Genomic DNA, 20,963 nt, shown 5'->3' with positions numbered 1-20,963 from the left:
GAAGAGCCTAAAAAGATAATACAAAAACTGAAAAACTGTAAGCTCTGTTTTAAGGATATGGACAGTAAGATTCAATCAAACAATCAGTTAAAATGGTTTTAGTCCCATTAGTCTTATACATAGGTCTGACATTTTTACCAACAAGAGGAGAAGTTGTGGACAGCAATTCATAAAGAGCTGAAAAATCTGGGAAGGTAAGATGGCAATAGTCAAGTGGGATAAGAGGATTCTTACAATAGAACACAGGGGATTGGGATTGACCGATTTGAAGAGGTATTTCAGAGCAACAAAGTTAAGGTTCCTATACACAGTACAAGCAGAGACCTATAATTCAAAGTTGAAGGGGGGGCTCAAGAAACTAAGAGTCTGGAGTTTGGATGCAGACCCTTAAAGTAAACAACCACCACAATTTAAAATTCATAAAAGGAGCCAAAAGTAAAGTATTCTAAGAACTAACACAACATGGGAATGGAAAAAGGGATGACTGCAATTAGGGATACAGACAATAGGCAAGAGAGGGCTAGAATTTATTGGAGAGAACTGGTAAAAGAACCAAGGTATTGGGAGCAAATAATTAGAGAGGGAAGGTAATAGAATGGAAAGACAACCAAGAATTTATTTGGACTGCAGGACAGAGACCGATATCAATCCTTGATAAGGAAGGCACAGTATAGGCAAAGAGAAAGAAATAGGAGGATCCTATGCGAAAAACTAGCAGTGGCAGAGTTTTTAGTAGAACCTAGAACAGCAGCTACTGTTTTAAAAAAAAAAAAAAAAAAAAAAAAAAAAGGGGAGCATTTACTACAGCATACATAATATTGCATGATAACTGCAAGAATCAGAGCAGGTTAGAAAGGATTGGGAAGAGAGCCTGGATAAGCAACTGACAAAGAAACAATGGGGAATATACGTATGTCTCCCAAATATGCAACAAAGTCTAGAAGATTTAGAATTGCTTGCTTGAAAGAGTTTAGATATTTTTTGTACCCAAAGTAGACACCAAATAATTCTTCCTCAGACAGAGAGCAAATATTGGAGATGTGATGGGAAGAGAGAGGTAACTGGGAACATATTTTCCGGGAGTGTAATAAGTTGCCAGACTAAGGATTCCCTGCAAACTGCTGTAACTAAGGAAATTATTTTCTGAGCTATAATACTATGTCTAGACAATTCCGATTCTGTAAGGCATTGCTGAGTCTTATTATGGTGGCTGCCAAGATGGGAAATAAAGTCTAAACCAACTGTATTAAAAACAGTGAATATAAACAGAGATAAAACAACTGGAATTGGGATCTGTAGGAAAGGCCAGGAGCAAATTAAATAGGAAAAATTGGGAAACTGTGGAAACAATACATGCAGAGGAAGAAAAAAATTTAAAAGAAAGCGGGATTTGAAAAAGCTATACAATATTTGACAGACAATGACTGGATAGAAACATGCTGCATTAATGTCTGCAACTAAAATTATGTCAGTCTGTTTTGTTGTTATTTCTAGAAATATAGGACTGCCCATGTCATATGTGATAATTTAATAAAAAGATGCGTCGTCTTCAAAAAGTTATTTCCATGGTGATAAAACACACTGGCTTTACCCACAACCAAAAGATTTAAGTTTAACTGCTCCTGTGCCTTAAAGAATGCATGATCCTGGAAGTTATGATAAATGTGTATATACACAATCACTAATGTAATGTGTGTACACACACATTATATATATATATATATATATATATATATATATATATATATATATATATATATATATATACACACATATATACACATATACACACACATATATATATATATATATATATATATATATATATATATATATATATATATACACACACATACATACACACACACATATATATATATATATATATACACATATACATACACACACACACACACATATACATACACACACACAAAATATACACACACATACACACTGTGTACACACACGATAGAAAGGGATCTCTAGATCTGCATACATACACACACATATATATATATATATATATATATATATAAATATAACATGTATAGATATACAGAGACAACATGCCATCTAGTCTTTCCAGTCCACCAGATGTAGCACACAACCCACATCATTCATCACCATATAAAAATCCTGCTTCCACTTCTTCCCTTATCCATTTTCTATTCCTTCTTATTCCTTTAGACCTTATTCCAAATACTATTTTTCTTCTTTTCCTGCTTTGACTTCCACTTTACTATATTTTCTCTCTCTTAATTCAAAATGTGAATAAATGAAGAAAAGGAGGAAAACACAGTTTTTCAGCTTCTCTGGCCTGTTTAGTATGCACATTTCTAAACGTATTTCCTCCAATAACCAGCTATTACTTTGTTCCAGTTACATTTGTTCCCAAAGATAATCCGTTGTCTCATGGTAGGGAGACTTGTGTCTCACTTGACAATGTGTTATCTATTCAGTATAAAATAGAGACCTTACCACAATTTGCCCAAAATTTAAACTTTTGCAATGAAAGACTTGTACATTACTTTATGGTAGTCTTCTCTTAAGTGGCACCCAATGGAGTATGAAGCAGCACTTTCCTTTATACTCCACTGTGAAGACTCATCAGCTCTTATCTCGTTTTCCCTGCATATGCTTCATTCACTTCTTCCTACTGCTACAGACTGAACAACACTGTCTAGAAACCAATTTTTGTTTGGTACACTATTATTTTCCATACCAGCCAAAGAAAAAAAAAAAAACTTGATTTCTTAACGTCTTTAAATACTTCAACTACCTCAACAGATTAGAATGACTCTCCTTATACTTGGTAAACTGCAAGTTGGTAAGAAGTGATCTGTACCTCATATTTAGACACATGAAAGATAAAGTCCTATTTGGCCTCCAATTTCTTCACAAAACCAGTGGATTTACAAACACCCACATTGAAGACCTACACCTACACCAGCAAACAAACAGACTGCTGGAGGGACAGGTTTGGAATCTACAGAATAAGTTAACACTACAGGTCAAAGTACTTCTTTGGTTAACTTTAAGGCTAGTCTTGTTGACCGGATGGGGATACAAATGTACACCAGGGCTACCATATACAGCCCTTTTCCACTTAGAATGTGAGCAATATTAACTGCTTGAAAAGGGTAGCAAGGACTTTTACATTTATCTGCCAAAAACTGTACATGGCCATGCATCTTATGGTTCCTTAGTGACTGTCTACCTTGTATACTACCATGTTCTTACTAGTGCTTTTACCTTTCCAACTGTTGTTCAACTCCATAGGATAGTCAAGTTCATACTCCTTCCTAATTCTGTTGTATACTGATGTGTTCTTAACTTGGGTTTTCCATATTGTGCCCAAGCAGAAAAAAAAAGTGTTTTAATAATACCTTGTAAACCAGTAGGAGATCAAAAAGACCACTTCAGTCATAACCAGGATGAAAAATATAAGCATTATGATAAGAGAAATTTCAATAACACAATAACATCTGTTTTTTCAGTTTAAACGAGTAAGCTGAAAAGCAGTAACACCTTACTTTAATAGGCAACTCAATGTAACTCGATTTACTCTTGCAGCCATTAATGATGGCAAGTGTTTGTTAACAAGACGGTTGTAAACCACAGTAATAAATGATAGCTGGTAAAAAGCCAAATGCAACTCAAAGAATGCACTTGTGTGCAGGAAGCCAAGTAACTGACATTAATATGGCCTGCAGCCAAACAGTAGCTACGCTGTACAAGTTTTAGATTACCTCTACTGCAATGCAAACCCTTAAAATCAGAAAAAAGCTGTTGCTGGCATACAGCTATTCTGCATGGGAATGGAGTGATTAGCAAGAAACTGTGGAATGTACTATTCTTAGACAGTGAAATAGCTGCTGAGAAGACAAGAAGGGGATGGTGTCCAAAGGTGGACAGCTTGTATACAAACAGTGGAGCATTTAAGCTTTACCTGAACTACTAGTTTGCCAAATTCTGATTATATCAGACACTCTGTCAAGGAAAGTACATGAGAATACTACTATTCCCCCTTCGGAGTTGGTACGTGAAGCTACGCTGGTTACAGAGGAAGGGCTTTATCCCCACCTGGGAGAGAGGGTATTGTGGATTTATCTCTTACCTCAACTAGGAGAGGGTATTGTGGATTTATCTCTTACCTCAACTATGCATATGTCCATATTCAGTAAAGTGCACATTCTAACTGCTTCTTTTATGACTGTGTGGTTTAGGATATAGTACCACATAAAACAGGCAGACAAACATTTTAGCCCAACTCTGTGGCACAAAGGAATAACGCCCTCACTGTGACCCGCTCAGAGTATGAAAACCAGCTCTGCTGCTGGAAGAACTAGGCTAGGGGTGGAGTAAGCAGTTAGTACAGGCTGGTCTAACTGGGGGGGGGGGGGTTTGAAGTGTTGGCCTGCTGCATTCAACTGGAGGCCTGTAAGTGGACATTGTTTATCACAACAGTGATGTTCGTGGGACTTCCAAGATGGTTGCACATTGAGTAACAGCTTAATTCTAGATCTCCAAGTCTGAAAACAGAAATTTAGCAGAGAAAGCCAGCGGACCTAGATTCTGGGGTAAATTTCAGTAACTATCAAGTGCACTGCCTAGATGCCAGGAAAAAAAATAAATATAACGGACCTGAAGGAAAATTGGCTACAAAAGTTGAGGAAAAAACACAGACTAGGAAAAGTACTGCAGTTGTTCAGACAGAATGTGCATGTTCCAGACATGACTTCCAGTAACCTAGAGAAAAGTATAAAGCAACTGCGCACAGACCTAGTTAAAATAAACGAAACACTGGTGGAATATATCAACACAAAACGATAAAAAGCTGGAAAATGGAAGTTTTGAACAGATATTCAGATAAGGTGAAAGCACTACAAAACTCAGAGGCTGAAATGAGGAACAGGCTGGCTGAATATGAGACTGTACCAGAAGAGATGTTTCAAAATATAACAGAATTAGAGGATAGAGTTGTTGCGTCTTTCGGCTTTTCCCGGTTAGGGGTCGCCACAGCGGAACTCCGGTCTGCTATTGATTGGCAATAGATTTTTATGTGCTGAGTTGCCAGCTCTGACGCACAACCTTCAACAAAGGTACGCCCATTCATGCATGGCTCTACACAGAAGACGCTCTAGCTGAGAATCGAACGGGACAGCACGTAGGAAAAACCTTAGATTTTCTGCTGTACCAAACTGGAAGGAACAGACTAACTTTATGAAAGTACAAATAAGCAACTGGACTGGTATTCCACAGCAGGAATTGTTAACTGAAAGGCCATATCGTGTGTATGCTCCAAACCTGGCTATGAGAAAACCTAGACCTTTAACAGTAAAAATACAATCTCACTAGAAGGAGTTGATACCGACAAAACTGTGTCAAAAGGACAGTACTAAAAGTGGAAGACAGAGTGTTTGTGGAGAATGACTACTCATTGCACACACCAGGCAGAAGAATAAATTAATTCCATTATCTAGGGCATGCCATGAAAGCAGGACTGAGATTCAAACTGCCGTACCAATATCTCCTCAAAATATTTTTCCCTGGAACAACAAAAACATTTTTTGATGAAGTATACACTAAAAAAGAAATACAAAAAAGTTTGTCCAATAAAAAGTGAGCTGTGAAACAGGAGGAGATTCTGCTTCTTGTTCTTCTGGTAATAAAGACCACAGAGAGACTATGCCAGTGAAACATTTCCCAGTGTTAAAACAGAACACAACGGAGAGAGAAAAAAAAAGCACAGACATTTACTAAAAGAAGAATCGAGAGTGCACTGAAGATGAAGCAGAGACAGAGAACAAAATAATCTGGAAATACTGGACTTTCTTGGACTTCGTTAAACTTGTAGGGGACTCTAAAGCATATGCTTTACTTCATGTCATTAATGTTTGGAAAAATACTTAGGAGAGGATTAGAGGAGGGAGTGTGTTAAACTGTAAGCCGAACATTTTTTCTTAACAGTATTACTTAAGTGGTACGTGATGTTCTCTGCATGTTATAAAGTAATTTTTTTTTCCAAGTGTAATGGGGACACTAATGCAAACAGGTGCTTCTGTTTATTCTTTTTGGTTCTCTCTCTCTCTTCATTTAGTTTTAAGAAATGTAGGCACTGCAATGTAAAGGGGGGGGTCTGGTTAAGAGAGCCTAACAAAATAAAAGGGCGCTCTCATTTTTGCATAGAAGAATGACAGTGTTAGCTTTATACAGTAACAAATGTTGACAAAAAGTAACACATTTTGACAAAAAGTAAATGAAAAAGAATACTGATCATATGTTTTTTTCTAGTAAACAGTCCTGTGTCTGGTTCTCATGTCACTAGTAGCACTAGCAGACAAACTGATAAAGAAATGGCTTGCAGAAAATGTTTCCTGAAAGCATTCAAGTGTTTCCCAGCTGGGAGAGCCATAAAGATAAGGTAAGGAAAAAACAAGACCGCACTTAATAGAATCACATGCTCTACAGAGAGTCTTAGCATGGATAAGCTGTCTTTCTATTTAAAGTAAACGGATAGGTTCAGGCGCAGAGTAAACCACTTCTCCACAACGACCAGTAATAAATATAAAGGATAAATAATGTAAGGAGAAGGTGAACACGGCAGAAAAAGTCAAACTTAAAATATATCCAAAGTAAAATTCCTCAGCTTCACTGGTATATAAAACACTTCCACAATCCACTGATAAACGAATAAAACAGCTTTATTGTAAAAACGAGTTAGCGCTTTCACCTGTATGGCTTCTTCAGACTCATGCTCAATACTAACAACAAGTTTAAATATGTCGTTCCTTCTATATAGGAAAGACTAATAGATGCTTGAAGGACCGCACACGAGAACATCTATATAGTATTAGGATGGCACACAAAAGTAATGCATTGGCTAGACAGATCCTTGAGCTTGGCACTAGTCACACGTTTACATTCAGGATTGTAGAACAAGTCAGTGTCAACATCAGAGGAGGAGATATTAGGGCACACACTGAAAGTAGAGAGAATATTTGGATTATGAAGTTAAGGTCTGACATTCCACCAGGGCTAAATGCTAAGTTATCAGTTAAACCCTTCCTGAAAATGAGAAGGTTGAAGGTCTACTGATTTGTTTTTTACTATCAATATATTTATTCTCCTTGTATTTTTAGATTTTTATATATTTTGTTCATGTTTTTAAATATTTCTTATGGCTATACAACCAATATAGTTTTTATGATGATATATATGATCTGTGCTTTACATTTCCATATTTGCTTCACATAGTATATATATTTTTTCTTAGTGCCTGATGTCTTTAAGATGTTCTTGATTGAACACTAATTTAATGAGTTTTTTAATTGAGAGTATTCCCGCCCAGCAAAATATTTAAACTTGTTGTTAGTACTGAGCATGAGTCTGAAGAAGCCATACAGGTGACAATAAAGCTGTTTTATTCGTTTATCAGTGGATTGTGGAAGTGTTTTATATACCAGTGAAGCTGAGGAATTTTACTATGGATATATTTTAAGTTTGACTTTTTCTGCCGTGTTCACCTTCTTTCTTTCTATTTAGCTGGAGTCTGTGTGTGTGGCTGTCAGTTAGGAATTTATGTTCATATTAAGGGGATAAAACTTCCAGTATTTGTAGATGTACATAACTGTATGTGTTAAGTTAGTAGTGTTTTTCAATAAAACAAAAAGTTCTGCAAGGATGTGACATAGGCTCAAATAGAGATGACAAAGATGAGCAATTCACAAAGAAACAGGGAAATGACTTTTGAACTATGATACAAACTTGGCTGATTCTAATTGAAAATGGAACAGAATACTATCTAGACATAATTTTAACTATTACTCTGGCCAGACAGTAAATCAGTCTCTACAAGAGCAGTTTGAGACCAAGGACTTGTTTCTTTCAGTAACAAGTTTCCAGGAGACATAGGTTTTCCTAAACCTTCTGCAGTATGCAGGACCAACTTGACCCTAACAAAGAAATCTATTTGTTTAGGAAATGACCTAAAGCAGCACCTTCTGCAAAATCCTTTATAAAAACAGCCACGATCTGTGTACCAAATGTATAGAAAAAGAAAAATCTGCTGCCAAATTCTCTGCCCTAAAGCCACACTTGGTACAAAATCCACCCCCAACAGCCTCTATTACAGCTTACATTTTTGCAGGTGGCCATACCAAATGCACAGAAAAGGATTCCCCAGTCATGCCTCAACCATGGACCCCATTCTAAAGCTACATTTGATTCAAAATCCACATGACTCAGTTACCCTTTTCCACACAGCCTCCATCTAGCCTATGTTTTTGCAGGTAACTTTACCAAATGTACAGAAAGATCGGAAAGAGAGTAGCACTCCTATTCCCCACCAGTCATGCTTCCACCAAGTAACCTGCCCTCTTTACAACCTTCTCATACTTACTAACCCACCTTTAAAATCAGGACTACAGTTAGCCCTAAATTTGTTTCTGTTTTTGTGTCCATCAGTAAACTCAGTGCCTTAATCTAGAATTATTTTAACCTTTCAACATGAAGCCATTCTGGAGGATTCCAAGATGGTTGCCAGCCAGTGAGCACGCAAGCCGGGTAGCTCCCAACATGAAATTGTCAAACTATCCAAAATAACTGACCATCGCTCCAAAAAATAGCATAGATTCAAAAAAAATAAAAGAAAAATCAGAAATTAAATAACAGATCAACTCATTTCTACGTTGTACACTAGTTTATTTACAACTGGGTGAGTCAGAATAGCTGCACGTCAATTCCACCACGTGTTTCCAGGTCACAGTATCCTAAAGAACAAATTGGTAATCCACAGAACTGTAAGGGAATAAATAAAATAAATGCCGAATGAATTGGAACAAATGGAAGCTCAATCTTCTAAAACTAGACTCTCTCTAATGGCCTCACCGGAAAAAGGCATGCACAAAAAGCTAAAAAAAAAAATCAAAACAACCCGATTCCCAAAAATCGGCTCAAACTCAAACCAGATCAATCTTACTGTATGGACAAACTTAAAGCAGGACATTTACCACTACAATCCGAGATCCAGAACTATCGTCCCTTGGAAATAATCTGGATCAAACATTATCCAGACTTGAACAAAATGAAGCTAAAATACTAAGTAATGAGATCAAAATCGAAGAGATCCAGAAAACCGCCACTATCACTGCAAATTCCGTGAAATAAATCCAACAGAAATTGACTCAGAGGCCAGATAAAGACAAAATAATGTTCTGATTAGAGGTGTCCCTGAGAACTTCAACCAAGCACAACTACCATCCATTATAAAAGAAATTTTGAAATGGTGCTGGAAAATAAAGACAATGCAAAATATTATAATTGAAGAATGCACCGTGCACTTCGGAAATCGCAAGCATCTGAAGCTCCTAGACAAATATATGCAAAAATCCTGAATGCATCTCATGCTATTATCCTGGCAGCACACAATAAGAAGTTTATCTGGAGGGAACACAAAATAACCATTGCTCAAGAGCTGCCTCTTCCCATCAAACACCAAAAGCAGTTACTGTTCCCTATTGCGCTTACCTGCTAAATAGAAAAATCTAATTTCAAATGAAGTACCCTGCAACTCGAGTGTAATGGCAGCCTTTATCAAACTAATAATCCTGAAGAAGCTAAAGTCACTTTCTTGAAAGCGTTCAACAAAACTCCGAGCAAATGAATTCCTAGTGCTTCACAACTCTATTCTTCTTTTAAGAATGTTTTCATCTCTTGCAGAACATTGCATTACCTAGACTTTCTTAAAAAAACAACAAAAATACCCAATTTGTGTGCTCTGTTTTCTGCTGGAGCATTCTAAAGACTTGAACAGAACAGGAAGTCATCCAAACAATGTGACCTCTAACCTCCAAATCTCACGCAGGTCTTTTGAGCTTCTATCCTGGCAGCATTTTGGTTTACTTCTTTTCGTTTTACTCCCCCGGCCTAATGGCAAATCTGCAGAGAAAGAAATTCTGATAAAACTGGTTATCCTAGGCAGAAGTAAGTACAGTCAACTTGAAGAAAGCGTCTATTAGTTAAGCTTCTAGATTCTGTAATGTAATTCTTAAGTCCAGAAAAAAAGAAAAAAAAGAAAAGTTATAAAAGGAAAACTCTGTACATTATTCATTAGAGGCTCAAGAATACTCTAGTGGGATGTTTATAGTAAAAAGCATCCTTGTTCTGTTGGAAGAAATACTGTAAGCATCTTTTCAAAGCCTTGCCATCTTTTGAAAAATAGCTAACGAGCAGTGTTAATATAACAGCAAATTCCTGCGCTTTCAGTCTGGCCTTCGCAACTATAGAACTTCCCCACATTTAAAGCATAGAAGAACTAGGTTTCTTTTCTTATCACTAAGCATCAAGTAACTACGAGGCGAAATAGGGAAAGCATACAGAAAGCTGTTAAGTTGAAATATGGGACAAGCAAGACATATTTATAATCTAATATTACATATTTTAAGAGTTTATAGTATTCTATGCCACACACACACAAAAAAAAAAAAAAAAAAAAATTGTAAGCCAACTTTAAATGCTAGCTTTCGAATATGTGATTTTTTTCATCTCTCCATCTCCCTTACACCGATTAAAATGGGAGAGTTGGCAGTCTCATGGTGGATATTAATGTAAATAACAGTTCCTTATTGGTATAAAGGATTGTTGGAGTCACCCATTGCTGTTTCTCTGAGAATTATTTAGACGTGTAAGTAGAGTAGCTTTATCAGAGAGCATATAACAGAATTCCAAGTAATTTTTGAGAGGTATATGATAGATTACTGAATATCTCACATGCTGTCATGCCCATACAACTGTAATAAACATTTAATCTAATCACGTAGTCACAGCCCCAAAAAACGATGGTAGATAAAATATCAATTCACCCAATGGAACTCAGCAAAAACACCCCAATAAATAAATGAAAACTATTCAGGAAGGCAACTGGTCAGGATATCCAAATGCATAGAATATATAATAATTTAATTGAACTGAACAGAACATAAGTGCTTTCACGGTATTATAATTGGCTTCTTCAGACGTACATTCTAAAATGCACTAAGCTCTCTCAAGTACTTTAAAAACACAGACAAACAGCCAATGATTAAAATAAAACAATTAATGAACAAGTTCATATAAATTCAGTTCAAAGAAACCTCACAATATAATTCAGGAAATACCTATATATTTAACATTACAAACAAACATTTCTAAGTGCATGATATATATGAATATAATATAATATATATATATATATATATATATATATATATATATATATATATATATATATACACACACACACAAATACAGTAAAACCTAGATAATGAATTATTTAATCCTTCTGGATTTCAGTAAAGGATTTAGGGGAACGGCATCATTAAGTCCCCTCCCCCATGTGCACCTAATCTTAAAATCCATTTAATTTCTAGGGTTTCCGTAATATTAACTACATCACCTAACCTAACATTTACATACTGTACCTGCAATACCTGGAAGCGGAATCTATGTTTCTCTCCAAATTGTAATGTGTGTTTGGCTAGGGCACTATAAATAAAACCTTTAGTGGTGCAATACATGTGATCCCCAATACGTTCCCGCAAAGTGCAATTAGTTTTACCTACATAGAATGAATAACATTCTGTGCAGGATGCTATATAAACCACATTTTTTGTAGTGCAGGTACTGGAATTTCTTAGCTCCCATAGGTAACCAGTGTCAGGATGCCCAAAAAACCTAGACTAATCCACAAAAGAGCACTGTGCACATCTCCCACATCCTTTGGTATACAAGTTTGATATATCACAACAGAGTGAACCAGTACAATGATAATGGAGATTAAGCGGACTATCCAAAGTAAGGTTATGACAGTAAAATCTGCACTCACAAATCCAATCAAGACAGCACTACATACAGTTTGGAATGACTTATGTCAAGTGTTGAATGCGAATTACATCATTATAATCTTAACCCATTCCAGATGAACAGGATGAAAAGCATGTAAGAATATAACTTTCACAACAGAAAATTACATGATTTAACAAATGCTCGGTTTAAAACTGGAAAACACCTTCAATGCTGTTAATACCATTTTGTATTTCATGCTAGTCACCATTATGTTAAATATGCATATACTTATGTTATGGTGTGCAAACCAAAATATGAAACATTTCTTTGTATTAGTACCTTGAATGTACGCTTTCAAATGGAGAACTTATTAGTATATGAAAGTTATATGATTAGTAAAACTCAGGTGATCCCATTATATATTGGGGTGATATGCTAGGGAATGTGTACCGAGAGTAAATGTTTGCTTGTAGTCTGTTGATACTTGGGATTACTAAAGGAGATTGTATTATAGTCATCTGCAGTGTAGAGAACAGTTTTGCAATATACTTGCTATTTTTAAACACATCTTTTTTTTTTTACTTTCCTCTTTCAGTCCAGAAGATTAAGTGGTTAGGCATGGGGGGAGTTCTGAAAGAGTCTGAGGTCACCTCACTAGCTAGAAGCTTGCCAATCAATCCCACTCAAATTACCAAGTCTAAAACTTGGACTGAGCAAACTAAAAACTACTACTATTTAATAGTAAATTGAATCTTAGATGATATGTACTGGCTCGTGGAACACAAATGGCCTTCAAAATAAAAAAAAAAAAAGAAAAAAAATATGCATTTGATCTTTCAAGCAAAATCAGTGGTCACTTTCCTTTAAGAAACTCATATGACAAAGGAACAATGGAATAATGACAAAAATAAAAATTGGGTACAACAGTTTCAAAAGGTACCACTACTATAGATAAAAACTTCTTTCATGGTACTATTTTGAAGTATAGCACAGATCCAAATGGAAGATGGTGATATTTCACTTGCTATTATCCTCCATACAATAAACCACTACTTTTAATGTTTATGGACAGTGCATGAATCAACATATTTTCTCATATGAAATTTATAACCTGCTACAGAAGTTCCCAGACCACCTGCATATACTAGGAGGGGACTGGAATGTGCTAACTAACCTAACAAATAATAGAACCAATAAAAATAACCAACAATCATCTCAAGTCACCTCATTCCTCAAAGAATTACAAGACGACTTTAACCTGATCCTTACGACATGCACTGAACTGACAAAACAATTAGTAAATTTACATATTATTCAGCATATCATAAATCATGGTCTCAAATTGACCTGTTCTTAATATCTGAATGCCTAGCAAGATACAAAATTATATACAACACTGAACCCAGATCCACTTCAGATCATTCTAAAATCACCATTTCAATAAATGAATCCAAATCCAATTATGGCAGACAAATTTCTCTAAATGGTCCTTTAATCCCAACTTAAATAAAAAAAAGAAAAGATGTTATACAAGAAATTTCTAACACCCTCACGCAGTCAGAAAAAATATCACAAATTGAATTACTCTATGATGTTTAATGGGAAGCAACAAAAGCTGTGATTAGAGGCATATTGATTCAAAAGGCAGCACTATACAAAAAACTAAACAATGAAAAAATAAAAAAGCTAGAAAATAAACTAAAGCTAGTGGAACTTCAAAGTACTCTATAGAATTAGAAAAAACTATGACCAACTTGCAGAAACAATTATATTCACTACAAACCCAACAAAACTCCATCACTGAACTAAAATTATTAAAAAATATGCAGAATGGGCCCAAACACCCTCAAAAATCCTAGCAAGAATGGTGTGCTCCTATAAGTGAAATAAAATATAAAGATAAAACCCTACACTCAGATTTTGATATCATCGAAGCCTTTGAAGAGATCTACCAAAATCTGTATGGCCCACAAGAACAACTTCAAGTAACTCTTTGCCAACATTTCACAAAAGATTTAAAATTCCCACTTTTAAGTGAAGTACAAAGCAATGTTCTTAAAGCCCCTCTAGCATTAGCTGAAATTAAAACAGCAATTGATGAGCTGAAAGCAGGCAAGGCTCCTGGACCAGATGGCTTTGTAGCAGAATTTTATAAGAAATTCAGCCAGCTAATAGCATCTAGTCTATTAAGAGTGTACAACTATATAACTTAATGTGATCTCTGACCCGTATATTAATAACTCAAAAAACATTCATAAGCCCAACTCAGATACTTCAAACCCTTATAATTATTGAACCCATTGCTCCCATTAACATAGACATAAAAATACTATGATATTAGCAAATAGAATTAAAGAGTCATCATTCATAATATCCTCTGAGCAATTGGGCTTTATGAGTTATAGACAGGTCTGGGATAACACGCTTACCACAGACTCTAATTCACCTTTTGGCAAAGGATAGATGCCCAAGGTATGCCTTGTCAGCAGATGCAACCAAAGCCTTCAACAGAGTGAACCTAAACTTTCTCTTTGAAGTATTACAACAATATAATATCCCCCTGGAATTTATAAATACAATTAGAATGCTGTACAAAAATGCATCTACAACACTCCACATTAAACAAAAAACAAATCAAAACCGATTAAAATCAACAGGACAAGACAAGGTTGTCCCCTCTCTCTACCTGTTTAATCTCTACATAGAACCCCCTATTACTAAATCAGTCAGTCAAAGATACTATGCAAATTTCAAAACTACAAATAAAAAAAATACACAACCTTCGCTGATGATTTGAATATTTACTTCGAACTACCAAAGACTGATTTAGGAAAAATTTTAGACTCTATTGAAAAAAGTTTCCAAAAATATCAAATTACGAAACAGATCCAAATAAATCACTTATCTTCCCAATAAATCCCCTTGGATACAAGTTTTATTTTCCTGAAAGTATAAAAGTTAGTCTCTAAGTACTTGGGTATCCAGTTTAAACAAAACCATAAACTGTTAAAGGAAAACCTTTATAAAACATGGTAGAACATTATGATAGATATCTCCAGATGGAAAAATATAAAGATTTCACCCCCATCCAAATCAGCAACTATAAGAAAATGAATAGTCTCCCAAAAATCCTATACCAACTAAATGCTATTATTCTGAACATACCAAATTTGTTCTTTTCTAAAATGAAATCAGAACTTGCTAAATCCAAATGGCATCCTAAAAATATAAGAATTAGCTACTGTAAACATGTTTTACCAAAAGAAAAGGGGGGTCTCGGATTACCTGATTTTTAACTGTATCATGAGATTTTACAGGTGCTAGTCGTATCCTTCAAACAGCCAATTATGATAAATCGTGAGTGGTAACCATTATGGATAAAACTACATTATCACCATATAATGTCAACAAATATCAATCTAAAAGTAATTCCCTTTGTAAGTCCAAAAATCATTAAATAACTTAAAATTCACCCCTCAATTACAAATAAAATTAAGATACTACAGAAACTGATAGCATCCCTACAACTTGAGAATACCCTCATCCCTACAACTTTAGAATACCCTCAATTTCTTACAACCAATCCACCGCAATCCAAATTTGAAATTAAACTGCATGCTGGATCAATACCCCCAAATAAAAAATCACAGTCTGGGAAATCTATCCATTAAAAAAAAACATATGATGGTAAATATTAAAGACAGTTTGAGAGTGAGCAAAAAATATGATAAAATACTTAGAAAAATACTTTTTAGTTAATTCTAAAACTTCAAATATAAAAACTAATGAACAAGAGATTAACTGGACTCAATTGATCCTAAAAACACTACACTACTATACAAATCCAAAATGCCATCAAATGCTTACAAATTAATAGCAAAACTCCAGAACTCATTTCTATACTTGAATTACTGACATGAGAGAAATATCACAAAGCAAAAAATGCTAGCAATAGAACATACTCTGAAACTTGCTCCTTTCAAAAATGTAATATACACTCAAATCATAAGCATACACCTGTTATACTAAACAAGATATATCCCTCACATTCTCCATACTGCCCCTTCTGTCCAACAATGTTAGCAGACACCCTTCATGTTTTTTGGAGCTGCAAAAAATGTATAGAAATCGTGGTGTTTGTCAAGAACCAAACTGGAGAACAAAGGATACACAAAAAAACTTTCATGGGAAACTGCAAACCTTCATATAATTCGGGAAGATTTCAACAACATGACCACAAAATACATCTTGTCACATAAATTAGTTACAAAAACTCAAAAGAAACGTACATATTCTCAGAAATATTGGAGCTCTCTTCTTGATAGTATCACTTAAGAGAGAGTATAAAATGATCCAAAAAATATAAAGGACATTTCCACATTCTCTTTACAATTCAACTCCTCCTTGCTCTCCCAACTTGGTTAAAATATAACTTGAGGTGACATCAAAGTGTAAATATCGTAAATAGTTTTTCCCTTTTTATCTTTTGCGCGTGATCTGTAACTTTGATAGTTTGTTCTTTATATGGGTATATTTCTTTATAACTTCAAGATACTAATGCAAGCATAAATACTATTTTCAGTGCTAATTGTTTTACTTAAGTGCTAGTCTGAATTTGGATGTAAACTTTAAACTAGCTAATTTCTGCCGAATGTCAATACTGCTTGAATTATGTAACCCGAGCGTATTATCTTGCAAAAATCATATTTGGGGAAAAAAAAAAAAAAAACACATGAAGCCATTCTGTTTCTTACTGCAACACAGCAGGAAGAAAACTACTAGCCTCTCTCTAAAATTCTCTATCCACTCCCAGAACAAACACTATCCTAGAAGTTGTCTCTAGCACCAAACTCCAGGTGTTATCACGGATGATAACCATTTGACCTCCACATCCACAGCAACATTAAAAAAAAAAAAAAAATGGGTACCCTGTATAGACACAACCATTTCCTCAACCCCACTGCAAAACAACGTTCTAGCCGCATCCTTTCTACTACCATCCCTACTATGGAGTCCCTATCCTCACCAACATCCAGTCCTCTTTGAAAACCTAACTCGTGTTACAATACGGCTGCCAAATTTGCAACAAATGCAAAATTCTCAGCACATCACTCTTCATCCTTATGGCAACTAAATTGGCCTGAACTCTTTCATTATCTCACATACCTACAATTAACAACTGCACAAAAAATTAATGTGGCCTTCTCTTTCCTCCCTGTCGTCTTTGTATCACCCAAATAGACCCCTCAGATCTGGAAACAAAACACTGCTCAAATATTAGAAAAACCCAAGCTCTCAGCTGGTCAAATGCACTATTCTTTTACTGTGTCTAAACTTTGGAATACTCTCCCATCCTCAATCACCTCCATCTGTAAACTTGCTCTCTAAGTCCCTTAGTCAACAACTCTTCTCAGACTGACTATGATCACACCAAAATAACTCTTAACACTGCTCCACCTACTTTAACCCACTCCTCTGTGGCTTACTAGTGTGTCAACTAACTCTCTCTACAGTCTAACCCCACTTGCCATAGCCATTTCTTCACTCCAGGCTGTCTTTCACTTTCTTCTGTCTACCTCTCGCATCCATTACTAACCACCAGTCATCATTCGGCAACTTCCTCTTCTCACACCTCAAATCTCTAACAGTTAATCTCTAAAAAACTGTCATCACATATGTATATACCCTCAGCAATCTATAATCTCTAAGATGACTTTTTCTTGCATAAAGTCCTTTAACAATGCTAACTACTTGCATAATATAAATGGGTAATATATAATATCTACCACAAGATTCAGGTACAGATTCTTAGTTTTAGCAATTGAATTTGCTTATTCATGCTCAGCACTTGTTCAGAACTTTTGTTAGCACTAAATAAGCTACAAATTACTACAGCACTCAACCTTCCTCTTTACCTAGAGGAAAACAGTTTTTGTACTTACTTTCCTCACTTGCCTAGAGAAAAAAAACAGCTGATAAACTGTAATGTACCTAATACGCTAAGGTACAGATTCCACAGGAGCCACTCATGCAAAAGCACACAGTTTATTCCAACGTTAAAACACAATTAAAAAAGCAGTTTGGTTAGGAGCTTTCATCCACAGACTTCATTAGAACAAGTCAATAATGCACTTAAAGCCCTTAAATAAATAATTTTGGCGCCAAAATTGCCAATATACCGTGAATATATTTAAACATATATACTCTACTAAAAATCACTAATACAGAAAAGTCACTATATATAAATCAATTTCCCTATTCCACTGAACACTGTATAAAACAAAATGAAATGTGAAAACATTGTAAATGAGTTAGAAAAGTTAATTAAAATTTTTTAAATGTTTTTTAAAAAGTTTATAAAAAGTTTTTTAATAAGATATGGATGAAGGGAGACCTATGTTGGAACTGGTCAGATCCACAATTCATTCATAAAAGGCGATTGACCATATCCACCTTATACAACACAGTGTTGAAAAAAACTAGATCTTAAGTTGTAATATAGGCTTGAAGGTTATATGGTCATTCAACCCTGGCTCATTGGATGCATCTGTTAACAGCTGCCATTTCACTTCCCTTTGTCCTAAAATAGCCTTGTGATTTCCTCCCTGAGATCCAGCAATTACCTGCTCTACTATGGCAAATTTAAAAAAGTGTGCGTCTCATCAAACCTATCTATATGTCTATACAGGGCGTTGCTTTTGTCTTTCCACCCGATATTATAAAGGTGATCGTAAAGTTTTTTTCTTTGAAACACCTCTGTTTTTCCTATATATAAACTTGGACACTTCATACACTTAGCTAAATATATATTTTTAGTGTTACAATTTCCATATTGGAATGTTATTTTAGTTCTGTTAATAGTCCAATGTGACACCTACAACTTCCCATATTGCACTACACTGACTGCAGCTCCCACACCGCACAGTGCGTTGGTTCTGCTTCCTTACAGTCCTGTTAATACTCCCTCTCAAAAATAAGGTCTTCAAGTTGCAGCCCATCTTGTAAACAAATACGGGGTGATCTCCCACTATTTCCCTTATGTCGTTGTCAGCCATAAAAACATTCCACTTCCTACTAATAATTTGTTTAATCTGGTAGGCTTGAGCATTATATTTCAAAATACAAGCCCTTTTGTATGTATCAACATTGTTGTGTGTATTACTAGCACTTTCCTTGTAAGTTCAGTCCCTAGGACAGGAGGGTATTTTTATCCCATTCATCTATCACAAACCTCCGTACATCCTCCAACATATACATATGATAACCCCTAGCCTTAAATAAGGACGTGATGAATTCCATTTCATCATATCAGAATATCTGGATGTCATTCTGGCCGCCCTCATACATTGTCCCTTAAAGAGGTTTTTCACATTTTCTTAGGGGGATTGCTAGCAAATTCCAAACTGTTGGAGAAACTACTTTTCCTATACATCCGCGAGTTAAAGCCATGGGGTGTATTTGATATGAAGGTGTCCAGATAAACAATTCCCTCTAAGTTCCAAGAGAAAGTGAATTTTAAGAAACTACTAGCGTTATTCAAATATTCAATAAACTAGTCAATAAAGTCACTTGGGCCGTCCCACAAAATAAACATGTCGTCCAAGTATCTTGTGTAATGTCTAATATTCTTGCAATAACTACTCATTGAGTTTTCCCAATCAAACATAACCAGGTTGGCGAAAATGGGGGCACAAACAGCCCCCATTGCCACCCCCTGGTTTGTCTGTAAAATTCACCTTGATGTAGTTGTGTTCGAGTACTATAGACATTAATTCCATTGTCAGAGTGACCCGATCCCAGTTCAAATCTGAATACTGCCTTATGCTATTACAGAATCCTTCCAGTCCTTGTTCTTTTGGAATATAGGAAAATAAATCAAATTACATCCACAGTGATGTATATCAACCCATCCTGCCATATCTCCTGAGTAAGTTTACTTAAAAATATCCAAGAATCTTTTACTAAGCGTGGTATTTTAGATATGCTTTAACCATTTATCAATGACAGTACCCAAAGGAAAAGTTTTAGATAAACTTCCTGAGACAATGGGTTGAAAAGGTGGCTCTTAAACTCACTTTCTTCACTTGTCTAAAGGAAAGTAGTTTTTTATTCAGGCATGTCCAAGGGTCAGCTCCCAGTGTTCTCTCCTGTCTATCTGATGAATCTGGGCATCTTGGAGCAATGTAGCAAATGCCTCATGTACACAAACAGCCCTCTCCTCCTACCACCCAACAGCACAACCTGTGAGAGATGCACTTATCTAGCCAAACTGGAGCTAAATCTCTCTCCAACCCAGACTGCACTTGCGCCACACCACACATCACATAGTCCCAATAACCTACACCACCAAAATCCACACATAGAAACACAAAAACATCCGCGGAGGCTCTCAATAATAATCTGCTCAAGCAACAGAGACCTCCAAAGCAGAAACGCAAGCAACCTCCAACCCAACCCAACGGACACATAGCCCATAGACTCAGTGTGCCACTCAACCACAGCCCATAAGGCAAAACAACGTACCCAACACTAGTCATAAGTGACTCTATAGTCAGGCACACCAATGTCCCACTCACCAGGCTAAACAAGGAGAAGGTTACTGACAGATGCCTGTCGGGTGACAGGATCCGCCACATAACCCACGCACTCAGGTCACTCCACAAGTACAAATATGACTCTGTCATTGTCCATGTTGGTGTGAATGACACAAGACGTACCTCCTTGGACTACATGAAGAGACATGGAAGACCTCTTGTAGCCCAGGCAAGTATGACCCTAGCCCTGAGTAGCATCCTGCCATCACCCAGAATGATACCGCAATACAAGGACAAAATGATTGACGTCAACAATTGGCTAAGCTTCTGATGTCATTCTAAGGGGATTCAGTATCTGTCTGCCTGGGACGACATGGTTGACCGACCACGATGCTTTGCCAGAGACTGCCTGCACCTGTCACCCCTGGGATTCCAGATACTGGCTAAGGCTCTTGCTGCCCCTAGAATGCCTTTTTTCGGCAAGGTTAAAATGACAAATTCACCACCGTAACAGGAACAAGCAAGCAAAAACCGAGGGTAATGCTACTCAATGCCAGAAGTCTAAATCTCAAAATGTACTCCCTCGAGGTACTCCTTAAAATG

General features: G+C 36.0%; 1 protein-coding gene across 3 annotated transcripts in view; it reads right to left on the bottom strand.

Moving 5' to 3' along the window:
- The window catches only part of VDAC3 (voltage dependent anion channel 3), a 1,015,607-nt gene that overhangs the window by 987,162 nt on the left and 7,482 nt on the right, over positions 1-20,963 (bottom strand). Inside the window, exon 1 of one of the 3 annotated variants that reach the window (XM_044082981.1) lies at positions 9,852-9,929. The exons of the other annotated variants lie outside the window; for them this stretch is intronic. The gene's annotated coding sequence lies outside the window, so the exon portion shown is untranslated. Of the gene's footprint in view, positions 1-9,851; positions 9,930-20,963 lie in introns of those variants that run through there. 3 annotated transcript variants of the gene reach the window in all.

The sequence above is a fragment of the Protopterus annectens genome, chromosome 9.part0, assembly GCF_019279795.1.
Source record: "Protopterus annectens isolate FY-2018-M chromosome 9.part0, PAN1.0, whole genome shotgun sequence".
In the NCBI taxonomy this organism is placed as follows: Eukaryota; Metazoa; Chordata; order Ceratodontiformes; family Protopteridae; genus Protopterus; species Protopterus annectens.
This window is presented reverse-complemented; position numbering and strand designations above follow the sequence as displayed.